We start from the raw sequence: 24,799 nt of genomic DNA, 5'->3' as shown, positions 1-24,799 counted from the left end.
TTATTACCAATGAAGAGAAGACATACCTCATCAAGTCTAACCCTGGCATTCCTTACATATACATGATTCCGAAAATCCACAAATATGCATTAAAACCACCATTTAGACCAATCGTATCAACAGTCAAATCAATGCCCAAACAATAGGGAAGTATTTGGATAAACATTTGCAACTATTGGTACGGAACATGTCTACATATCGGAGGGACACCACTGACTTCTTAAACATTCTAGAAAGTACGGAATTGGAATTAGATTGGACACAAGACATACTGTTATGCACGATTGATGTAAGATCACTATACACAGCCATACCTAACAATTTGGGAATTTAAGCCGTGGAATCTTTCTTGAAACAATCTGACAGGGATAACTATCTCAAAAGTATTCCTCATGGAGTTACTACACTTCACATTATATCAAAGTTATTTCAAATGGGAAGATGATTTCTTTACCCAACTGTCTGAAACATCTATGTGAAACTGTGCCGCACCAGCTTATACCAATTTGTTCATACACAGATTCGAACTCGATCATATTCTTAACCAACAACAGTGGACTGACAATCTCATCATGTACCGTTGTTACATAGACAACAATTTTATATTATGGAAGGTATCACAAGATGAACTATCTGAGGCAATTGAGATACTAAATTCAGTAGACAAGAGAATTGGATTCACTTCAGTGATCAGTAGGAACCAAATTACCTTTTTGGACATTCTAATAATCAAACAAAACAATCAATTAGTTACCAGCGTTTACACCAAACCAACAGAGCGGAATAACCTACTTCATCACATAAGTTTCCATCAACCTTCCTTAAAAAATCATTTACCGTACAACTACTCAGACTAAAAGGAATATCAACAGAATTCTCAACCCATAGTTTCAGGATAAAGATTGCAATTCAAAAATACTGGCCGATGTTACAAATGAAAACGGACTTCAAAAACATATTTGAACACCAACCTAGATTTGTTTAAATGCACACTGACGATCTCAAACAAATACTGAACAAAAAACACGTTAAAAAATCTAAAAAAAAAACAGAGGCACACTACCATGTATGAATTGCGGGATTTGTAATTCCATCATTAAACGGAACATTTTATCTCACCGCATCCGGGAGACTACCATCAAACTTAAGATTACTGCAACATGTGACACCAGCAACGTCATTTATATGCTGAAATGTCCTTGTGGAAAAGTGTATGTCGGAAAAACAGAGAGAAAAATAAAGACACGACTCTATGAGCACAAAAGTAACTTAAGAACAAAAAATCAGAACTCTACAGTGGCCACACATTTCAACAGCAACCACCACAAAGAACATTCATAACATAGTGAAAGTAAAACATTCCCAGAATTCTTAGCATCACATTGTAAACACCATAGAGACTAGACCTATAAGTAACTGTCCACACCGGAACACCTCCTCCTTCTTTGCTGCTCCTCCCAGAGTTAAGTGCGCGATAACATTCTTGCCATAACTCGTGATTGTTCAATTGATATGCAATAATATTGGTTATTCTATACTGTATTCGGTATATTGTATTTTGAATTTAAATTAATGCACTGTGTAGTTATTGCGCGCGAATTTCCTAAAAGACGGTGGCTTACAGTATCGCGCTAGTGCTTGCACCGGGCTCTCGGAGGGTGGCGGTTAGTTTCTAGACACGCTCTCACCCTCCGATTGCCTTTACCCTTCGTCAAAATTCACCGCATGTCTTCCTGGCGGTGCGCGGAGCCTTCCCTCATTGGGACCGCATTGTTGGAGAGCCTCGCGTCGCGTAGCCCAATTGGGCTGGTTTTGGGATCCTTTTGGGCTATGCGACGCTCACTATCGTTCCTCCTCGCTCCGTGCGTTTTTTCAAACGCGGTCCCGAGCTCAGGCTTGTCCTTCTGCTACCCTGACTGACGCCTACCCTGGGCTGGAGATTAAGGCAGGCCTTAGCTGTGTGCAGGCTATTATATTGAATTTTGGCTCTTTCTGCCCTATGGGCTTTCTCGGACTACCGCTTTGCTGAGGAGCAATTTAAACTGCTAAATTTATTATTGCACCAGGACTGCTCCCCCATGACTGATTCCTTTGGGATCTTGCTGATTTTACATACAGTCTCTCGCCTTAAGGATGGCGATGGAAGACTGGGCCTATTTCGAGGAGGATGAATATGGGTACTATGAGGAGGAGCATGGACCCTCCTGGAGGACAACCATGTGAATGCCCTTGATGCTTCCGTTCAAGACTCCGTCAGTAAGGCGGTGGAAGTAGCGGTCCCTAAGACTGTTAACAAGGCGCTTGTAGCAGCTTTGAAGCAGATTACGGCGCAATTGGAGAATTTTGCCAAACGACATGGCATGCTCCAGCAGGATGCTGGGAGTTCCTCGATGTCCTCCCAGGGAGGTAGCGCCGCTAATACCAAGTCGTCCAGCTGGCCGCACGCACAGGCTTTGTCCAAGCTCCCTCCACCTTCTACATGTGATCATCCTTATGCTGAACCTTCCAACCCGTTACCTTCATCGTCTAAGGTATTTAATGATACTGGTACGGACACTGACTCAACTGGTCATACAGAGTCTCCCAAGAAAAAGAAGGCCAAGAGGTCTTCTATCCGTCCCCAATCCCCCCAGTCTATCAGCCCTCCACTCCCTTTGATTTCAACCCACAAGAGATCATACATCCGAGGTCATCTGATTGAGCACCTCCCCCGGAGGTCGCGGATTAAATACACCAGAATTTGAGGCGCTCCTTCGACAGAGAAGTCAGGAACCGACTTCGGTCGGTATGTCCGCGCCCAGATGTACCTGACAAAGTCGCAGAAACTCCCGCTATTGACCCAAATATGCTGGCTTTCCTTAAGAAATTTCAGAAAGATCCTAAGAAAGGCATCAATCGGGCCTGGCGGGGATGCCAGGATAAGTTGTTGGATACCATCCCCCTGTCCAAGATCCTTGAGTTAGCCCTGTTAGCGAAGGAGTCCGGCAATCCTATTGACCCGGATAGCCTCGCTTGTTGGACGCAGCGAGCTATCTGTTTTTTGGGCAACGCGAATTGCGCCATATCAGCAGAGCGCAGGAAGTCTCTTCTGATGCGCATGGGTACCAACTTAACTGAGTTAGCATCTGCTGAACCAGGTCCCTTAGCAGACGGCCTCTTGTTCGGGGAGCGTTTTGTAAAAGATGTCTACAAATATGTAGGGACTTTTACATCATTGGACAAGGCCCAGACAAATAATATCAGAAGGGTGTTTCACACAGGCCTTTTTGGAAAGGCCGGGCGAGGCAGGGGCCGCTCATCAGGCCGTCAATACCAGCAAGGTCCCCCTAGAGGGGGGGGGGGGGGGGGGGGGGGGGTCACGGCTGCGGTCGCGGCGACTACCAGGATCACACCAGAGGAGGCACATTATCCGACAAGGCGTTTCCATCTGCGCCGTTTCCAGCGAGGAGGGCAGAGGGGAAATTTCCAGCCTCAAATTACAAAAGGTAAGCCCTCCGTCTCTGTCCCTCTATCCTTTAGGGGGTCGGATTCGCCACTTTCTTCACAATTGGTGCGCCATTACTCAGGACGCCTGGGTTCTCCAGACAGTGCAGGGGTTTCAGATAGATTTCTTTCAAACCCCCTTGCAGGAGTATCTCCCACCCCGTCTGTATTTTTCCCAACAAGACGAACTTGTTATAGATTGCGAGATAGGAGACTTGCTGGAGAAGCACGCAGTCGCCTACTGCGAAAGGGGGCCTGCGGGCTTCTGCAGCAATGTCTTTCTGGTGCAGAAGAGGGGCGGCGGTTACAGGTTAGTGTTAAACCTGAAAGACTTCAATTCCTTTGTGCTTTACCGTCACTTCAAGATGGAGAGGATCCATCTCCTAGCGGACATCCTCAGACAAGTAGATTGGTTGGTGCATCTTGATCTCAAAGATGCGTACCTGACAGTTCCCATCTTCCCGCCTCATCGCAGGTTCCTTCAGTATCAATGGCACGGCAGACGCCTAGAATATTTGGTCCTGCCTTTCGGTCTCTCCTCAGCTCCTTGGTGCTTCACCAAGTTACTGAAACCGGTGATTGCACCTCTTCGGGAGCAAGGAATACGCTTAACAGTTTACCTCGACGACGTCCTGATCATGGCGTCTTTGGCTTCCCTTGCGACCCTTCACCTGCAGATAACAATGACATTGTTAGAGGGTCTGGGATTTGTCATAAACAGGTCGAAGTCAGTTCTGGTTCCGACACAGTGCTTGGAGTTTTTAAGATTTGTGATCAACTCTCAGTCGGCCCAGCTTCAGTTGCCCAAGCAGAAGCTGAGGGACCTGAAGAAAGAATTGAGGAAAACTCTAGACACACAAATGATGTTCTTACGGGCGATCGCTCGATTGGTGGGCCTAATGGCATCATCCATACAGGCGATTTTCCCGGGACCTTTACATTACCGAGCCCTTCAACGTCTCAAAATCAGGCACCTACAAAAGGGCCTGTCTTACTCGGATCGAGTCCCACTGTCAGACGATGCCCGAGATTCAATGGTGGTTGGCGCACGTCGATGCATGGAATGGTTGGGCGATCTTCGGCTCTCTCCCGGAAGTGATCATAGAGTCCGATGCCATCAGGAGGGGTTGGGGAGCCCGCTGCGGGGAAGTGACCACGGGGGCAGATGGTCTCTCCAGGAGTTGGAGTTGCATATCAATTGCCTCGAGCTCCTGGCGGGTTCATTTGCGATTCGCACTCTCTCACCCAGGAAGGTATTGTGTTGTATTCTGTTACGAATGGACAATATCTCTGCTGTGAGGTATATAAACAAACTGGGGGTACCAGGTCCCAGATGCTGGCGGAGATTGCCAAGGACTTCTGGCACTATTGCCTAGCGCATCAGATCACAGTGATTGTGGAGTACCTTCCGGGTCGAGACAATGCAATAGCGGACTGGCAATCCCGTCATCTGAAAGATTACAGCGACTGGAAACTTCATCCGTCCCTGTTTCGCCAGCTCCAGTCGCTGTGGGGTCCGTTCCAAATAGATCTCTTTGCCTCTCGGCTGAATCACCAACTAGAGTTCTTCTTCACTTGGAGGCAAGATCCTCTAGTGAAAGCGACCGATGCCTTCACTCAGGACTGGTCTCAGAGCACCCAGTATGCATTTCCCCCGTTCATCCTAATACCCAGGGTTGCGAGTCAAGTGGTTCGACAAGAAACGGAGATTGTGCTGGTCACTCCGATTTGGAAGTCACAGCCATGGTTCCCTGTCCTGTTGGAGATGGCGTGCGACTCTCCAGTTCAGCTCCCGTGCTTCACGAGGATACTCCAGGGCCCTCAGGGGGAGCTCCACCCGTTAGTCCTCGCGGGACAGCTGTCCCTGATGGCCTGGAAGCTTTCCGGCAACAGTGTTCGTTGCCAGGAATTTCGGAGCAAGCTTCCAGTTTTATCCAACAAGCCTGGGCCACATCTACCAGGAAGAGATACAGTTCCGCATGGAAGGCTTGGTTGAGTTGGTGCTTGGAGAGGCACCTGGATCCCATGGATGCAGATATCTCTCACATTTTACATCACAAAAAGCCGCGGATGGTTAATCCTATAGACCGGTGAACAATTTCGGGTCAGCTATTTCCACGGGTCATGCGCATCTAGAAGGCAGGCCTATCGGTTTGCATCCAATAGTGTGTAATCTCCTCAAAGGGATACGGTTAGCAAACCCTCCTAAGGCTAAGTATACCTCTTTATGGGATGTATCTATGGTATTGCAGGTATTTGAACAATGGCCTAGAAATGAATTACTGTCAAGGAAACAATTGTCAGCTAAGTTGGCCATGCGGTTATGCTTGTCTGCATGTCGCAGGGTTTCTGACATTAAAGTGTTAGACTTGGAGGGTAGAATATTTTCTCCTGAAGGTGTATCTTTTGTGATAACTGCTCGCACTAAAACTTTTTCAAAATCTATTGATTACAATGCTTTTCCATTAAATGAAAAACTCTGTGTTGTCAGATGCCTTAAAGTATATGAAGAGTCTACACGGTCACTCAGACCAGATGGTTGTTCAAGGTTGCTAATCGCTTTGCAAAAACCTTTCAAACCGGTTACTTCTGCTACGATTGCCAGGTGGCTTAGATATGTAATGTCAGAGGCCGGTGTTGACACTGATTTATTTGGAGCGCATTCAGTCAGAGGTGCTATGGCCTCCAAATCATTTATGTTGGGTACTAGTGTACAAGATATCATGAAAGCAGCTGATTGGTCTTCTAGTTCCACCTTCAAAACAGTTTTATTACAAACCTGTGGGTGATGTTGCTTCTGTTGTTTTGGATAAGCGTTAAACTAGCATAATCTGAAGCCTCCGGTCCTGTAATAGAATAAAAAATTTGCTAGCATTCGCGCCAAGAATTTTCAATTCTATTAAGGACACGGAGGCGAAGATTATCCTGCCCAGGGTACTGATTATGATGCATAACTGTCATGTTACCCTCCCTGAGATGCAAATTAAAAACGGTTGTTACGAGTATACCTTTCTCTTTTCAGACAATGACCAGAAAGGCGATTAAAATATCCCGGCGCTCTGTTGGAATGGAAGGGTCTTCGACCTTCACGTTCTACAGTTCCTGTTGGATCTCTGGTCTGTTGTAATCAAGATATCTTTGCTGTTTGGGACTATAATTTTGTTCAAGTTGGACTCTGATCGGTGGGCAAAGAAAGAGGAAGTGTTCCGGTGTGGACAGTTACTTATAGGGCTAGTCTCTATGGTGTTTACAATGTGACGCTAAGCATTCTGGGAATGTTTTACTTTCACTATGTTATGAATGTTCTTATTGGTTGCTGTTAATTTGCAGTAAAGAGAGAGCCGAATCTTCGCCTCTGTGTCCTTAATAGAATTGACAATTCTTGGCGCGATTATTGGTGACTCTATCCAAGGCGTTTGAAAGTTTGCAATAGAAGGATTGGTGAATCGCGGTTTTCACGCACACCACATGAGTATGGTTGCATGCACTACTCACCATCGGGCGTTACGTTAAGGACGGATTTCAGCATGGCATTTCACTTATTGTTTCAAGCTTTGCACTTTATTTTCAACAGTTCATAACACACGCAAAGTACACGGTATACACAGGATAGGAACACACTTTTGACGGTTTTTTGATAAGCAGATGGCATGAATATATCACGTGAATAGGTATGGTCACCACGTTTATTTTATTTAATTTGTAGCCGTTGGGGATAAATTAAGAATCTATGATTAACTTTTTGCTAGCCTTGTACCCCAATAGACATAAAGCCTAGTTTCTTCTATTTTTGTAGGAGCAAGCCCCTGATGAGCGGCGTGGCCCGAAATGCATTGGGTGCAGTCATGTTAAGGAAAAAAAGTTCATTAACCTATAATCGGGATGGATTCTATGTGATGAAAATGAATATGATTCACGAAAGAAGATGAAATGAAATAAAATTTCACTTGATTACCTGAATACCTATGGGGAACTAATTTTACTTGAGGGCGGTTGGGGAAGCTCCCTACTAGTTAGGGATAGCGCTATTATTTTGTTTCATTTACCACATACTCAGGAGGATCTACCAACCTGCACCAACAACTTGATTTAACAGATAAATCGGTGTAACAGTGAGTGCCTGAGTCTCACCCACTGGTCAAATTGTGGGTGGGAAGGGCCAAAGTCTGTCAGCATTTTAGACAATTATTAAGGTCTTGAGCATTCCAAGTGACAAATCTGATGAAAAGATCACAATGATCAAGGGTGTGTACCATAACAACCTGGAAGGACGGGACTAGTAGTAAAGTGTAAAAATACTGCCAATATGATGCAAAAAGAGGGATATAGGGTTGTTATGATGCCGAGCCACCTTGTAATCCCCCACCTACCCTGCCCACACCAGGACATAAACTCCTAGCGATATCCCCAAACAGTGAATATAGTAGAATCTAAAGGAAAGAAAAACTGTAGCAAGGATCATACTCCAAAATATAACGCTTGGTCTAAAACAGGGGGCGGCCAGAGCACTGATAAAGAGGTTACAGTCAGCCAACCATTGTAGGAACCCTTGATGTAAATGTTAATACTCAGCAGAAACACATATAAATCAAACAGGACAATCAGCAGGATGTGATGTTAATCCCAAAACAGTCAATGCTAGCATTACAACAGGCATATAGAACAAGAAACCAGGAATTTGCAATTAGCATGAATGGAAATAACAGGCCAAACATTGTTGCATTTATGAAAAAAGCATAAGTGGACAGTCAGTAAACCTCATCAAGAGGCATTGGTATTTTAATGAGAAGAAAATGTTCCATGCGATGAAGTCTGTTCCTGTAGAAAAGTCAATGCTGCGGCGGATTCAGTGAGAATCTTTTGCTTTCCCTTCCAGTAAAAACGCAACTTGGCTGGATATAGCATGGTATATGTAATGACACGCTACTGTAGTTTCTTTTTCACAGGAAGGAACTTTCTGCGAGCATCCTCAACGGATTGCGTTAAGTCGGGAAAAAAGGAAAGGTGCATACCCTCACGTCGCACCTCCTTAGCCTCTTGCACCAGACGAAGCACTCGATCCCTGTAGTTTAAGAATTTAACAATAATGGGTCTAGGAGAGGTTCCTGGGACAGGGCGAGGGGCCAGTGATTAATGTGCCCGCTCTATCACAAAGGACTGGGAGAAGTGGTCAGCGCCAAATAATGTAATAAGTAACTTCTCCATGTAATCTCCTGTGTGCCCCACAGCCATAGATTCAGGAATACCAAAAATGCAAACATTATTTCACTTGGACCTGGCTTCCAAGTCCTTATTCTTTAATTGTACCCTGCATAGATCCACCTTCAACTCCTCTAAAGTTTTAACTTGCTGTGAGTGCACATCCTCGACATAAGTTATGTGCTGCTCAGCATCAGACAGTCTTGTGTGCTGCTTATCCGTACGAACTTTCATATCATCCATGCACCTAAGGGGTAAGTCTAACTTGTGATCAATAGCACTGATGCTCGTTCTCATATCCAGCAAAATAGTTTTAATGTCCTCAGCTGATAGGGGGAGGAATCACTCCTCACGTCTCCCCATTGCCCAGCGATTGTTCGTCAGGAGGCATGGGCTGCCACGTTTGCCTCCATGCCTAAAAGGTCAGGCGCTGCTGCTCGACATCCGTTTTACCCATTATGCAAAATATAAAGTTAACTGGCCAAGGTGCACCTGGCAAATGAGGGGGCAACAGCCTCAGCCAACCAAATTGAAAGTGAATAACTGACGGAGACAGTCCTGCAAGGTACACTATATGAAGGAAAGATAGGTAGAAGTTTACAACTGACTGCCCGGGTGATTATTGACAGCTGTAAAAAGGCACTCAAATGGGTGGTATGGAATAGAAAGATGACACAGGAAAAGACACTCTGGCATAGGAATTGGATGGAACAGGTGAACAAGCTCAAAGGTGTCACAAGCTGGGACACTGTAGATATTTCTAACTTAGGGGGATATGTGGGATACTGACTGTATTGAAAAGGCTTTGCTGAACTAACTCAGGAATACAAATTATTCAGCACACAACTCTACAAATATAACCAAAAATGCAAGCTTGTTTTGTCACACCAAGGCAAGTGATAAGATCCCTAATTAGAACCACCGGAATTCGAAATGGAGATGGCTGAGAAACATCGCTGAAATCAGCACTCCTTTCTTAATAACGGTCCTAACAGGCAAGGGGCCCTTAAGTGAGAGTAGGAAGCAAATAAAGGAGTCTTATATGAGGACGACTGGAGGAAAACTAAAATGACTACCTGAACATTACAAACAATCTAGCCACAGGTTATGCGTACAAACAACGGAGAATGTATGTGGTACAAGAGCAACCCAGCAGTAAAGGAGTTAAAGTGAAATTTATTCTGGCAACTAATTTGGCTCTTATGCATTTCTAAAAGGGTAGAAAACCGCACAGTGTGTTCGAATTAATGACATATTGAATGCACTTTCAAAGACACTCAGACACGAACGAGAATAGAGAGTGGACTTAAAACGTGTAAGTAGATAACACTTATTAACTCTAAAAAGGACTGCTTTGGTGAAAGACATTGCTAAAATGAATAAGTCATTTCTATTTAAACTCTGCATCTTTTAAAGACAAGCCATTTTTAAAGGTGGGTATACATGATGAATCTTTTAATGTGAGGTGCATCCATTGTGAAATGCATAGTAGAAGATACAATAGAAAACTCTGACGGGCAAAAAGAGTGAACTAAGTTAATCGACACAAAGAAGTTTCAGAGGAAGGAGTAGCTAAACACCTGGACCTTCAACCCCTTCCCATATCGCATGCCGCAGTACAACTGTTTCCATCCCATGTATGAGATCTGAGAAGATGAAGCAAGTAAGAGCTAAGCATTGGGATTGCGTGAAGAATCAAGCCAAGCATTGTGCTTCATGAGCTTTCACCACACACTTGCACCTGATTAATGGTTATCCTGAACACATACACCCTCAAGGGATACGCTTCTAAACCGTGAAAACAAGCAATTTTCATGACAGTCCTTACAAAAACTTTAACTAACTGTAGACCATAAACTCCTAGATATTTGTAAGGCTATCCCAAAATAAGAAAACCCAAATATAGGATGGCACATAAAATCCACAACTTATGGAACGCCAAAACTCGCTCCACGGCCATCAATCAGGATTTAGGCTGATGAGACCAACTAAAATTGCAACAGTGAACAAACAAAAGAAACTCATCAACCTGGGTCAAGACTTAAAGGCAATACTGATGCTGCTAATTCACTCCACAGACTACGAAACAGAAGATCTTTTTAACTGAATTTCAGTTAAAAAAATTAAATTAATGAGGCAATGCTTTGAAGTGAATTCAATCATTCCTACTCAACCAAAGTCCAATAATCAGGATGAGACCTGTCACTCCTTCAAGCCAAAGGTTCTCACGTAGAGCATCGTACGGGGCTTCTTTCTATTGTACCCACTATTCAATGAATACATCCTATCACCGTTGAACTAATCAAACAAAACCGTCTGGAATTTAAGAATTATCATAAGAATACCCAGATCCATCACTGGTTGGAAAATGAAGCCAGGGCAACATCCAGATCTACCAATAACACATTGATTGCAGGAAGCAAGACAGTTTCTCCTCTCTTAATGGGACATAGCACCATGAGGCGACAAAGACGAAATCTGCATGGCTTAGTCCTTGGATATGCAGCGGAGCCCAACACAGAAAGTATGCCATTTAGATGCTCCTTTTCATTTTAGTTTCTCCACCCAAGTTATCACAGTGGGTAAATTGCTATACACATTCAATAAGCCCATGCTGTGTAACCAGTTTGCTGTCTATACAAAATACAACTTAGTTACCTCAGGAATGTCCCATCATCTGGGAAATTATGCATTTGTGATACTTCTGAAAATCTTTATAGAAAACATAGCTGAATGGCGAAGACGGCACTTGAGCCTACATAATGTGTCATGATATTTTATTAATTAGAAAAGTGAGGGTGCAGACTTTTATTACCTGTCAACTCTAGCCATGAAGATGTGATTAAATCATAACTATAAAGCATGTAAATATGGCATGTGTCCTGGAAAAATCTCAGGGCTGGTCATGTCGATCTATATATTTTGAAGAGATAGGGGTCTTATTTAGTAGAATTAGGCATAGGCTCAATAACTCAGACTTTCTTCCCAAAAATAAACGCTTTCTAAAGTGACAGACAGTGCAAACCATCTCCACATGCAAAAAGTCTTCTGCAAAGTGAAAATGGAAAGCTGTTCATCCTACGTCTGAATGCTTTATGTCTAGCACCAGAGAACTCAATACACAAAGCACTGAAAGGCTAACTACATGGCAAAAGGTGCGTATACAGCCTGTAACAAGACAAATATTTATATTGGATCGGTTTTATATGCAATTAAGTTTGGGGAAGTCCAAGTTTGAAAATGTTAGATACGTTGTTTCCAAAAGTAGCTGTAAGAGAGGTTTATGTTGGATACATGTGGAGTGTTAAAGAAATCCCTATTGAGAATTATTTTTTCACTTGGACATATTTTGAGAGTCGTTCATGATGGATACAATGCAAGCATCTTTAGTAATGCAGACTGGTCACTGAATTCTAGTAGTCAGTCATACGCCTTATTTCAGCCAAAGGCCATAAAAGAAACATGCATATAAAAAGAAAACATTAAGATAAGAAATCAATATGACTATATACACTGTACATAAACAATTAAAATGGCCTACAAATGTTTTATAAATACATTAAAATTAGTTAAAAACAATCAATGAGACATTATCCATTGATGTGTATATATACAAAGGAGCCACTGCATGAGAAGGGAAATGCCTGGATTTTCCAGAGGCCAAATATTAAAACCATCAACCCGATGCAAGGCACCAGTGCTCTCTCAGCGTGCTAAGAGATTAGACGTTAAGGTTAGTTGGAGTATCGGGATGAACAGTATTCCAACCTAGGTTCTCCTAACGGCCATACATTGTTATTACCCATTTAAGTGGCCAGTAACAAAACATTTTTCCTGCTCATGCACCACTTTGCAAATAGATACCTAGACACTGCAAAACAATGTGCTTGCTAGAGTCCTTAAGTATAATTCTGCTGGACTCTACGTACAGTGTGGTTCCTAGGCTCCTGCAGATTGGTATGCTCCATTTGGCTCTGTCCCTTCTATACTCAGAACAAAAAAACAGGGCATGAGCCACCGTTTCTTTACTAAGGCCACATGATGGGCAGACCGTCTCAGATGGTCTATCTGAACTCACCCATTTCAACGTGATTGTTCGAACTGGTTTGACCCAAGCCTGAAATGGACATACAACTTCCTAGCCACATATGGTTCAATTTCATCTAAGAACTGCTCAGTTTTGTAAGAGTCCTTTATCTTTAGAAAGGTGTCAGTCAGAGTACCCGGGCCACGCTTGACAAGAGCATACCACACTTGAGTTCCCTGAGGCGCCTTTTAAGCTACAATGTGCTGGTTAATAGACCAGACTCTCCTCCCTCCCAGATCTTCCCAGAGTTTTACTAGCCCCATGCTTAGCACATTGTCTCTAACATATTTAATCCAGGCAAGGTTGCCAGTCCCTGGGATACTTAACATGTATTCTAGGCCACAGTGGTAGTGGAACAATTCAGGAGTTGCCCATAGTTTTCTCCAGTATAGTAAAGGTCTAATTGCAATTCTTTCTTACATTGGCCTAAGCGTCAAATCTTACCTTAACGGGACCAGGTGGTACTAACTGGAAGGCTCAGCACGTGCCTCAGAAACCTATTCTCTACAATTTCCAGGGATTTTAAGGCCCTATGCCTCCAGAGTTCGGCACCGTAAAGAGCAGGTGTAGGGGTCTTATTTAGTGGCATAGGCTCAGTGACTCAGACTCCCTTCCCAAAATTAAACGCTTTCTAAAGTGACAGCATGTGCAAACCATCTCCACATGCAAAAAAGTGTTCTGCAAAGTGGAAATGGAAAGCTGCTCATCCTACTGCTCAATGCTTTATGTCTAACTACAGAAACTCAATACACAAAACGCCGAAAGGCACATTACGTGGCAAAGGGGCAAGTATACAGCCAGCAACAAAACATGAATACATATATGCTGGATCAGTCTTATAAGGTAATTCAGTTGTGGGAAGTCTTGTTCACAGTCCTTCAGTATGGATACAGTGGAGGAGTCTTCAGTAAAGTGGCCTGGTCACAGAACTCATGTTAGGGTGCATAAACTGGAGAAGTCTCTTGAACAATCTTTAAATCCGAACTGAAAGTCCTCTTGTTTGAAAAACATTTCAGTTCGTTTCTGAGCCCTACTTTGGGCATCACCCCTCTACCTTTACATTGCTTCGAACTTGTTCCCATTTTGGACTCTGGATTTAAGACCGGTGCAACTTTTGATTGTTAGGAATTGACTAATAGCTCTCCTGTAAAGCAGGTTAACACTTCCGGGTAATATACGAGCTATGTAAAATTACATAATAAATACCCAAGGCTAACTGATCGTCGGGAGTTCTTTTAAGGTGGGCATAACAGGTTAATACATTTAAGGTGGTCGGGATAGACAAAGGATGCTGACCTCTGTGTTGTTGTGTAGTCCCTCACCTGTGCACCCTCGCCCAATTTCACTCTCAACTTTATAACTGAGGGCCCCCACCACCGCCCCCTCCTTTCTGCTTGGTGATGTGTATTGCTGTCCTTCCCTGCAGAGGTGCTTTCCGCCGTCAGTTGCCCCTTTCCCCTGCCTCCTTACCTGCACCCCTCCTCTCCCGGGGGCCGCGCCTCCTGCCACTTCCGGGAGAGGGTGCTCCGGGGCCCGCCACCTCTTCTTCACCGAATCTCGCTGCGGCCCGAGACGGGAACCCCCGGCGGCGCCTCCTCCATCCGGGAACCGGCAACAACTTCCGGTCCCACTGCCGGGAGACAGGCGAGAAGAGCCGAGTGCCGAGAACACCGAGCGCCAGACACCAGAGAGAGAGGGCTGTTAGGCCAGAGCGGCGGCAGCCAGTAGCCAGACACCACCGAGAGCAGACTGTGCGCTAGAGAGTCACATCCCAGACAACCAACGACACTAAGATGCGGGGCTAGAGAAAGCTGACCAATCGAGACAGCAGCAACAAGAAAATGCGCAGAGTGGTGAGCGCTCAATAAAAGTGAACAGAACAGACGGGGGTTTTACAGACCTGGAAAATTCCCAGTGCGATAGGCTATTCATTTTCAAACGCGGACGGGGCCGCAGAACAACAACCCTAAGGTCTGAGAGGTCGATAGGGCAGTAACAGCGACCCCTCAATTCAACCTAAATTAAAATTTGTGCATGCAGGCCAGCAGACTCGATTAAGGCGGGGAAATCACGTTTTTTTTGAGTAAATATTGCTTTAATTTAGCGGCCACCCGCCTAGAATTGAGTCTACTTCTATATAAGTTGTTGTGTTTTCATTGTACTCATTTGTCCCTTCTCACCCTCCGTATCCCCCTCCTCCCCTGTCACCAGCTGAGCGTTCTGGAATGTTGACAGACGCCAGCTGATGACCTCCTCTACCTGACGCTTCCTCCTCTCCCCCGACCTTCATGCTGTGTTTGTATATAACTAAATAAAGACGTTTGCTTCAATCACTGCTGTGCATGTACTTTACAAGTTGGCGACGAGGGCCAACACAGCAGAACCTGCGTGCAACCATCTGTGATGTGAAGATAAAGGAACCTATTGACTGATTGGTATGCCCAATCTAGGTGAACAGCTAGAACGCCCAGACATCTCCATGAAAACATTCACTGGGGAACCCATTGATTTGGAGGGATTTAGGAGACTAAATTTAATGTTCAAAGGTAGAGAAGCCTTATGCAAGCTATATATATCCAAGTCTGGCCCATCAGTACAAGGATGGTTAGATCAAGGGAAGCTAAGGATTGTTCTTAACCGGAACAGTGAAGAGCCTGTTGTCATTGTAGAAAGTGAAGAAAGAATTTGCAAGGAAGTCAATAGAAGATTTCCCAAAGTATTTACTGACTCCATTGGACATATTGAGGGATTTGAACATAAAATTTGCGTGAAGAAGGACGCCATCCCCATAATAAATAAGGTTGGGAATATCCCGTTATCCATTAGAGAGGGAGAGAGTTGATTCTGCTGAATGGATCGCCCCCATGGTTGTTGTGAAACGCCCCAATGGGCGGTTGAGGTTGTGCATTGATCTTCGCGATCTTAATGAAAACATCTTAGTGGCTCAATTTCCACTCCCAAGAATCAATGAGATGCTAGCTTGCACTAAAGGAGTCAAATATTTTTCGACCATAGACCTTAAAGCGGTGTATCACCAGATACCTTTGCACCCTGAGAGCAGAAGCCTAACCACTTTTGTCACCCCTTTCGGGTATTTCAGTTTTAAGAGAGTTCCATTTGGATTGGCATCGGCTGCTGTCATGTTCCAAAGACTAATGCAGAAGACATTCAAGGGAGTGGAAGGCATTCTATTATTTCAGGATGACATATTAGTCATGGGTAAGACAAAAGAAGAACATGACAATACATTGATGCAAGTACTAGATATTTTGGAGAACAAAGGCCTCACTGCTGAATACAGCAAATACAAGTGTGCACATTAAGCGGTTACTTACCTGGGACACTCCATCTCGGATATGGGTATCATACCAAAAAAAGAGCTTCTTGATGCCATTTTAAATGCATGAAAAAGAGGAGAGAGGGACCCCTAGGCCAAAGGAGAGGGGCACCAGAAACAACCTTAGTCACAAAAGAATAGACTCCTTGGCAATAGTGCACTTCACTCACCAAACAACTTACATTCGTAGGATGAGAATGGACATCAGGAATGTGGTCAAAGGTGAGACAACAAATTATAGATTGTACAAATTTATTAAAAAATTCATCGATAATCACAAACATCAAACAATACACATTGTCGTATAGCTATTTATGAGGCAATGACAATGTCACATGATACAGTACAGAAATAATCATCAAATATTCATAGAAAACTACCACTTTTTAAAAAAAAAACATTTACAGATGCAATGAAATAAACAGCATAAAACATAGGATTGGGAACAAAAAGAAAAAGAACAAATAAGTCCTATTGAAACAAAGAGAACCACCAAATCAAGGATTCATCAGTTGTGACCCTACTCAATATCACTTCCGTAATATCTGTCACAAAAACAATCATAGGTTTTGTGTGGTTTCCTTTTTTAGGGGCATAGGGGCATCGACGCGTTTCGGTGGGCACTAATTCACCGCCAACACCTTCTTCAGGAAATTTTATATAAGGTCCCAATATCAGTTACACTTAAAAGAAATAATCTGAAAAAAAACCATATAAAATAATTTTAGTGACAGCCAGGATAAATTCATTGTCTCAGTGTTTGACTCATCCTATTGTCCAACAACTCATCCCACACCTTAAAAGTTGAGACTAGCATTCATACATATCACACACTCTTGGAGTTATACATTGTATTTGGGTTCTATAAACTATTAGAAACCCCTTAGCACTATAGTCGATTGTCTTTATAATGTGCGCACAGAACATGTTTATTAAACTATGAGATAGTCCAAGTGATGCTTAGATACTCCTCATGTTTAAATCTCATCTACGGCTATAACATCTACACTACCACTTATATTTAACAGTTGGTAGGTGTTTCCTCATACTGACAAAGAGCCAAAGAACCACAATTCACATACTTTCCTATTTATTTGGCAGTGATTATCAATCTTATTGTGTAACTCACATTTCTTATTCGGCAAAATATGTCCTTATGAGTCCTGCCGAGGTTTTATCCATATATCTGGTCCATAAAATTTCTTCATATAGTTTTAGAGGAAGTCCTATTTAGACAAAACATGTACGCTGTAATAGTAACACGAAGTTAAATTGAAATCAAAATTCAAAGTATTACAAGTTAATAATGTATAGAAACTATTTGTCTTTTATACCTTGATTATATCAACTCCGGGTTAAAGTAAACCTCAGGACGCTAGTCTGTTTATCCGAATACAGTCCTTATTAGTATTCTAATCATGAATAGTCAAAAGACCTATAGATAGAAAATAAGGCATTGTATTAATACTGATTTCTGGGTTCCTTTTAGTAGTCTTACAAAAGAACGATATAAGTATTACAACCATCCTGGGTGCAAGTGTCCCAACTAAGACATTATTTCATGATTGGCTCGAACAGAAACTATGGTCACACAGTGATAAGTTTCACTCGAAATGTGAGGTTCTCACAGCACCTTTTTAGATAGATAGTTAGTAGTTCACACCCACTATCTATGCGTTTGTAGTCTTATAAAATTATATAACCATTGATAGCTTTCCCTGCAACAACCATTATCTAAGCCTCAGAAAAAGACCGCCGAGCAGTCAGTGCCACTACATAATGTATCTGATATATCACATTAAGATTAAAAGTAAAGCCGAACTTGGGTATCTATATAATACATTTTGTGTTTACCTCCGCACGTTTTTATCCAGAGATACAAAGCCCGTTTCTTCATCGAGTGTCAGAAAATAACAACGTCCCAAACCTGGGATCTATGCAAATGGAGCACCGTAAAGCAATTACAGAAACGTCATCACACCTTGTGAGAAATATCTCACAACTACGCCATGACATCTTGAACATAGCGGCCAACAACCAGTACATACCTTTGTGCCGCCTAATATGATACGCACGGTCAAGCCTCCTGGGTCGATGGAACAAGACTCACAGAGGACGGAAGGCTTAAATAAAGAATCACTAATCATTACGCACTCGGAAGTATACACACCACTTCCGGGGTACATAGGGCTTGATGTCGTCCATATCCAAACGGCCGCGAATTTAGCCGCCATCTTAGAAGTACTCTCAACTATTTGAAATAGGATAACGGTCTATATTTTACGAATTAGATAGTAGTCCCTACTCTTAAAATCCCATATATGATTCACCATCCGAGATCGTCAATATTGGTAAAGATATAGCTACGAAGGCCTAAAAGCGTATTTTTTATACACAAAAACGTTTATCGGGTACTAACCACTGTTCTTAAGAGTAGGGACTACTATCTAATTCGTAAAATATAGACCGTTATCCTATTTCAAATAGTTGAGAGTACTTCTAAGATGGCGGCTAAATTCGCGGCCGTTTGGATATGGACGACATCAAGCCCTATGTACCCCGGAAGTGGTGTGTATACTTCCGAGTGCGTGATGATTAGTGATTCTTTATTTAAGCCTTCCGTCCTCTGTGAGTCTTGTTCCATCGACCCAGGAGGCTTGACCGTGCGTATCATATTAGGCGGCACAAAGGTATGTACTGGTTGTTGGCCGCTATGTTCAAGATGTCATGGCGTAGTTGTGAGATATTTCTCACAAGGTGTGATGACGTTTCTGTAATTGCTTTACAGTGCTCCATTTGCATAGATCCCAGGTTTGGGACGTTCTTATTTTCTGACACCCGATGAAGAAACGGGCTTTGTATCTCTGGATAAAAACGTGCGGAGGTAAACACAAAATTTATTATATAGATACCCGAGTTCGGCTTTACTTTTAATCTTATTGTGATATATCAGATACATTATGTAGTGGCTCTGACTGACTGCTCGGCGGTCTTTTTCTGAGGCTTAGATAATGGTTGTTGCAGGGAAAGCTATCAATGGTTATACAATTTTATAAGACTACAAACGCATAGATATTGGGTGTGAACTACTAACTATCTATCTAAAAAGGTGCTGTGAGAACCTCACATTTCGAGTGAAACTTATCACTGTGTGACCATAGTTTCTGTTCGAGTCAATCATGAAATAATGTCTTAGTTGGGACACTTGCACCCAGGATGGTTGTAATACTTATATCGTTCTTTTGTAAGACTACTAAAAGGAACTCAGAAATCAGTATTAATACAATGCCTTATTTTCTATCTATAGTTCTTTTGACTATTCATGATTAGAATACTAATAAGGACTGTATTCGGATAAACAGACTAGCGTACTGAGGTTTACTTTAACCCAGAGTCGATATAATCAAGGTATAAAAGACAAATAGTTTCTATACATTATTAACTTGTAATACTTTGAATTTTGATTTCAATTTAACTTCGTGTTACTATAACAGCGTACATGTTTTCTCTAAATAGGACTTCCTCTAAAACTATATGAAGAAATTTTATGGGCCAGATATATGGATAAAACCTCGGCAGGACTCATAAGGACATATTTTGCCGAATAAGAAATGTGAGTTACACAATAAGATTGATAATCACTGCCATATAAATAGGAAAGTATGTGAATTGTGGTTCTTTGGCTCTTTGTCAGTATGAGGAAACACCTACCAACTGTTAAATATAAGTGGTAGTGTAGATGTTATAGCGGTAGATGAGATTTAAACATGAGGAGTATCTAAGCATCACTTGGACTATCTCATAGTTTATAAACATGTTCTGTGCGCACATTATAAAGACAATCGACTATAGTGCTAAGGGGTTTCTAATAGTTTATAGAACCCAAATACAATGTATAACTCCAAGAGTGTGTGATATGTATGAATGCTAGTCTCACCTTTTAAGGTGTGGGATGAGTTGTTGGACAATAGGATGAGTCAAACACTGAGACAATGAATTTATCCTGGCTGTCACTAAAATTATTTTATATGGCTTTTTTTCAGATTATTTCTTTTAAGTGTAACTGATATTGGGACCTTATATAACATTTCCTGAAGAAGGTGTTGGCTGTGAATTAGTGCCCACCGAAACGCGTTGATGCCCCTAAAAAAGGAAACCACACAAAACCTATGATTGTTTTTGTTACACATATTACGGAAGTGATATTGAGTAGGGTCACAACTGATGAATCCTTGATTTGGTGGTTCTCTTTGTTTCAATAGGACTTATTTGTTCTTTTTCTTTTTGTTCCCAATCCTATGTTTTATGCTGTTTATTTCCTTGCATCTGTAAATGTTTTTTTTTAAAAAAAAGTGGTAGTTTTTTAATGAATATTTGATGATTATTTCTGTACTGTATCATGTGACATTGTCATTGCCTCATAAATAGCTATACGACAATGTGTATTGTTTGATGTTTGTGATTATCGATGAATTTATTAATACATTTGTACAATCTATAATTTGTTGTCTTCCCTTTGACCATATTCCTGATGTCCATTCTCATCCTACGAATGTAAGTTGTTTGGTGAGTGAAGTGCACTATTGCCAAGGAGTCTATTCTTTTGTGACTAAGGCCATTTTAAATGCCCCAGAACCTAAGAATAAAGAGGAACTTTGCTCTTTTCTGGGCCTCATAGAATTCTACTCTAAATTCATTGAGAGGTTTTCGGCAAAAACATTTGAATTGAGACAGTTACTGAAAAACAAAAACACATTTTTATGGTCAGATGAATGCTGGAAAGCATTTTGCATGCTAAAAAAATGTGTACTGCGTCACCCTTGCAAGGATTTGATCCATTGTTGAAAAGTATTGTAACAACCGATGCCAGCGGGAAAGGATTAGGGGCCATATGTATCAAAATCGGCATTAGCGATTCTCAAATTGCGATTATTTGCGAACTGCAATTTGAGAATCACTAAACGCAATGTAAACAAAAGATCGCAAATACTTAGCGATTCCCAAATATTCGCAGAAGAATAATGCCTAGGCGAAGCTGTGTTAAACACTCGCCAGGTTGGTGACTTATTGCTATTTGCTTTTTAAAAAAAACTTGTTTTAGAGTGTGATTACTGTGTATTTTAAACTTACTTGCTGCTGCTGACCTGTATTCTTGGCTGCTTACTGGGGGTATAATTGACGGGGGACCGCCATTCTGGCGGTTAGTGGTCTAGTTTCTTTCATCCCAGGACCCATAAATCCTCACGCTGACGCGACCGCGCAGCGCTACCGCCTAGGCGAAGCTGTGTTAAACGCTCGCCAGGTCGGTGACTTATTGCTATTTGCTTTTAAAAAAAAAACTTGATTTAGAGTGTGATTACTGTGTATTTTAAACTTACTTGCTGCTGCTGACCTGTATTCTTGGCTGCTTACTGGGGGTATAATTGTCCGGGGACCGCCATTTTTGGCAGTTAGCGGTCTAGTTTCTTTCATCCCAGGACCCATAAATCCTCACGCTGACGCGACCGCGCAGCGCTACCGCCTAGGCGAAGCTGTGTTAAACGCTCGCCAGGTCGGTGGCTTATTGCTATTTGCTTTTTAAAAAAAACTTGTTTTAGAGTGTGATTACTGTGTATTTTAAACTTACTTGCTGCTGCTGACCTGTATTCTTGGCTGCTTACCGGGGGTATAATTGTCGGGGGACCGCCATTTTGGCGGTTAGCGGTCTAGTTTCTTTCATCCCAGGACCCATAAATCCTCACGCTGACGCGACCGCGCAGAGGGCGCGCCCGTCTGCGCCCGTCCGCGCTCGGTCCGGGCTTGGGGCATCTCCCCCTGGTCCTGCTCCCCACTTTGTAACATACTCAAGGGAACAGCTTCTAGGATGGACACATGAGCGTGTAAAGACACACTGCCCTAGAATCATCCTTCATCTGATGAAGGAAGCACAGGACGTATATTGTCCCGAGTGTTCCTTCTCCCTGTCTAACATTTTGGAGACTCGCAGTTCCTCACAGGCTAACATAAAGGCCATTCCTACCGCTCTGCCACCCATTAAATGTCTCCTGTTGAACGCCAGGTCATTAATCAAACATAATGTCGAATATGCACTGTTCATGGAAGAAAACAATATTAAATTAGGGCTGATAACAGATTCCTGGTCCCATGAAGCTTCAGGGCCTGACCTGCTTAAAGCTACCCCCCCTGGTTTTCTCTGTTTCACTCAAGACAGACCTTCCAGGAGAGGTGGTGGGCTGGCAGTTCTTTATCATGATTCCCTAAGACCTAGTTTTACCAATGCCTCAAATCCAACTTGTGAAGCTTTGTTAATTAACATTCAAACTTCCAATCACGAGACATTTAACTGCGTCCTCCTCTATCGTCCTCCTGGGCCCAGAGGTGCGTTTTTAGACTCTCTGGGTTCCTTTTTAGAAGAGGGACTATGTAATAAGAATTTCACTGTTATGGGTGATTTTAATTTCCACCTGGAAGATCTGAAGGATCCCGACAACTTAAAATTACAGCAAATATTTAGCGGAGGCGAACTTAAACAGCTAGTTGAAGATTCTACTCACTCCGCAGGCCATACTCTGGATGGTATTTTTTCTAACTATCCCAACCTTGTTTATTCAAAATCATTACCCCTTACCTGGACTGATCACGCAGCCGTATTATTTGAACTCAAACAAACTCTACCCAAGAACCACAAACCACTGGACAGAGTCATTTTAAAATCTAGGTGCTGGAAAAATATTGATCACCTTGCCCTAAGCAATCTTTTACAGGGCTCATTACCTGCTCCTGTAAATGACATAGATGAGGCAGCAACTATCTACACAGACTGGGTGGATCTGGCCTGCAGGAAATTAGTGCCAGACAAACTATGTATTACCAAGCGGGTACATCCTACTGCCCCTTGGTACTCTGAAAGCTTAAAAAAACAAAAGTTACAATGTAAAAAATTGGAACGTGTATGGAGGAGGGAGTATAGTAATATCAGCAGGGAAGCCCATAAGACAGCTTTGGCTAAATACAAAAAATTACTATTTGAAACAAAAAAGCTCTATTATGGGGAACAGATTAGAGGTGCCAGCTCCTCCTCTAAAGAGCTGTTCAGAACTATCTCCCATAGCTCCTATCTTTTACCAGTCCTAAAATTGAAAGTACTATAGAACTTTGTGAATCTCTTGCTGCTTTTTTTTTACAAAAGGTGGAGAATATTTTTTCGTCCTTTACATTTACGCCCACACCATTTAACCAGGTGGTGCAATCAGGATATCGAGAGTACAATGGATCTTGTCTTACTCTTGACCATTTTATACCTTTAGAGCAGCCGGGAGTTACGAAGCTCCTCTCTGAGATTCATTCCGGCTCTCCGCTGGACCCTTGCCCAGCCTCGGTTCTGAGGCTGGTTCCGGATATTATCGGGGAAGCCCTTACCCCATTGTTTCGTTCCATTTTTAAATCCGGCTGTTTCCCTGTTATCTGGAAGACTGCTTCAGTTCTCCCACTATTAAAAAAATCGAATTTAGACCTAAGTGACCCGAGCAACTATAGGCCCATCTCGCGTCTTCCCTTCCCAGGCAAGATGATCGAGAGAACCATGAACATTCAACTTAGCCAATTCCTGCAACTGAACTCATCCTTGGATCCTGCGCAGTTTGGGTTTCGCGCCGAACATAGTACTGAACTGGCATTGCTGAAATCCACTGATGAGATCAGGGAGGCCCTAGATCAGTGTGGTGACGCCATTCTCATCCTTTTGGACCTTTCGGCCGCATTTGATACCGTCCATCATGAAGTTTTGATGGACCGTTTAACAGCGGTCGGGGTTGAAGGTAGGGCCTGGGATCTTCTGAAATATTTTTTAGCTAATAGATCACAAACGGTGGATCTTGGCAGGAACAGCTCCAGGCCCTTTGTCCTTCCCTGTGGGGTCCCTCAAGGGTCCTCACTCAGCCCGACACTGTTTAATGTTTATGTTACCCCGCTGGCCACTCTGGTTAAATCTTTTGATTTCCAGCTGTCATCGTATGCAGATGACACACAAATTGTGTTATCAATTAAAAAGGGGGCAGAGGCTGAAACAGCCTCTAAATGCCACAACTGCATGCAGGCAATAGCTGCCTGGATGACAGCAAATTGCCTCAAGCTTAACGCTGAAAAGACTGAGGTTATACTTTTCGGGAATACTGCCAATCTCTGGACTCCAGATTGGTGGCCGACATCGATGGGCAGGCCTCCTGTCCCAGTCACGAAGGCAAAAAACCTTGGGGTGCTTGTAGATGCAAAACTGTCCTTTGAGGATCAGGTTAGCAGGGTTGTCTCTTCCTGCTCTTTCACACTCAAACTTTTACGTAAAATTAGATCTTTTCTCCCAGAAGATTGTCTAAAAATTGCAGTTACAGCACTCATTCTGTCACGGCTGGACTATTGTAATAGTCTCTACATTAATATTCAAAAGAAACATCTATCCAGACTCCAGACCATGCAGAATGCTGCAGCCAGACTACTCACCGGTATACCCAGGTTCACCTCAGCAAAGGCAGGACTTAGATCTCTACACTGGCTTCCGGTGGCAGCTCGAATTCAGTTCAAGGCATTATGCCTAGCTTTTAAAGCTCTCAACGGCATTGGCCCTGACTTTTTAAAACATTCCATTCAGTGGTATGTGCCAGGGAGAACCCTGCGATCGCTGCAGTCCAAACGTGCTT

The 24,799-nt window shown here is 42.8% G+C and overlaps 1 protein-coding gene across 5 annotated transcripts in view; it reads right to left on the bottom strand.

The window, feature by feature from the left end:
- Positions 1-14,480, bottom strand: part of IKZF4 (IKAROS family zinc finger 4) — a 218,582-nt gene extending 204,102 nt beyond the window's left edge. For all 5 annotated transcript variants that reach the window (XM_085600282.1, XM_085600281.1, XM_085600284.1 and 2 more), the window contains exon 1: positions 14,240-14,480. The gene's annotated coding sequence lies outside the window, so the exon portion shown is untranslated. The remainder of the gene's footprint in view (positions 1-14,239) is intronic.
- Positions 14,481-24,799: the final 10,319 nt, after the last annotated feature.

This window comes from Triturus cristatus, chromosome 4_2 (genome assembly GCF_964204655.1).
Source record: "Triturus cristatus chromosome 4_2, aTriCri1.1, whole genome shotgun sequence".
Lineage (NCBI taxonomy): Eukaryota > Metazoa > Chordata > Amphibia > Caudata > Salamandridae > Triturus > Triturus cristatus.
Note: the sequence above shows the minus strand (reverse complement) of the source record. Positions and strands in the feature narration are given on the sequence as shown.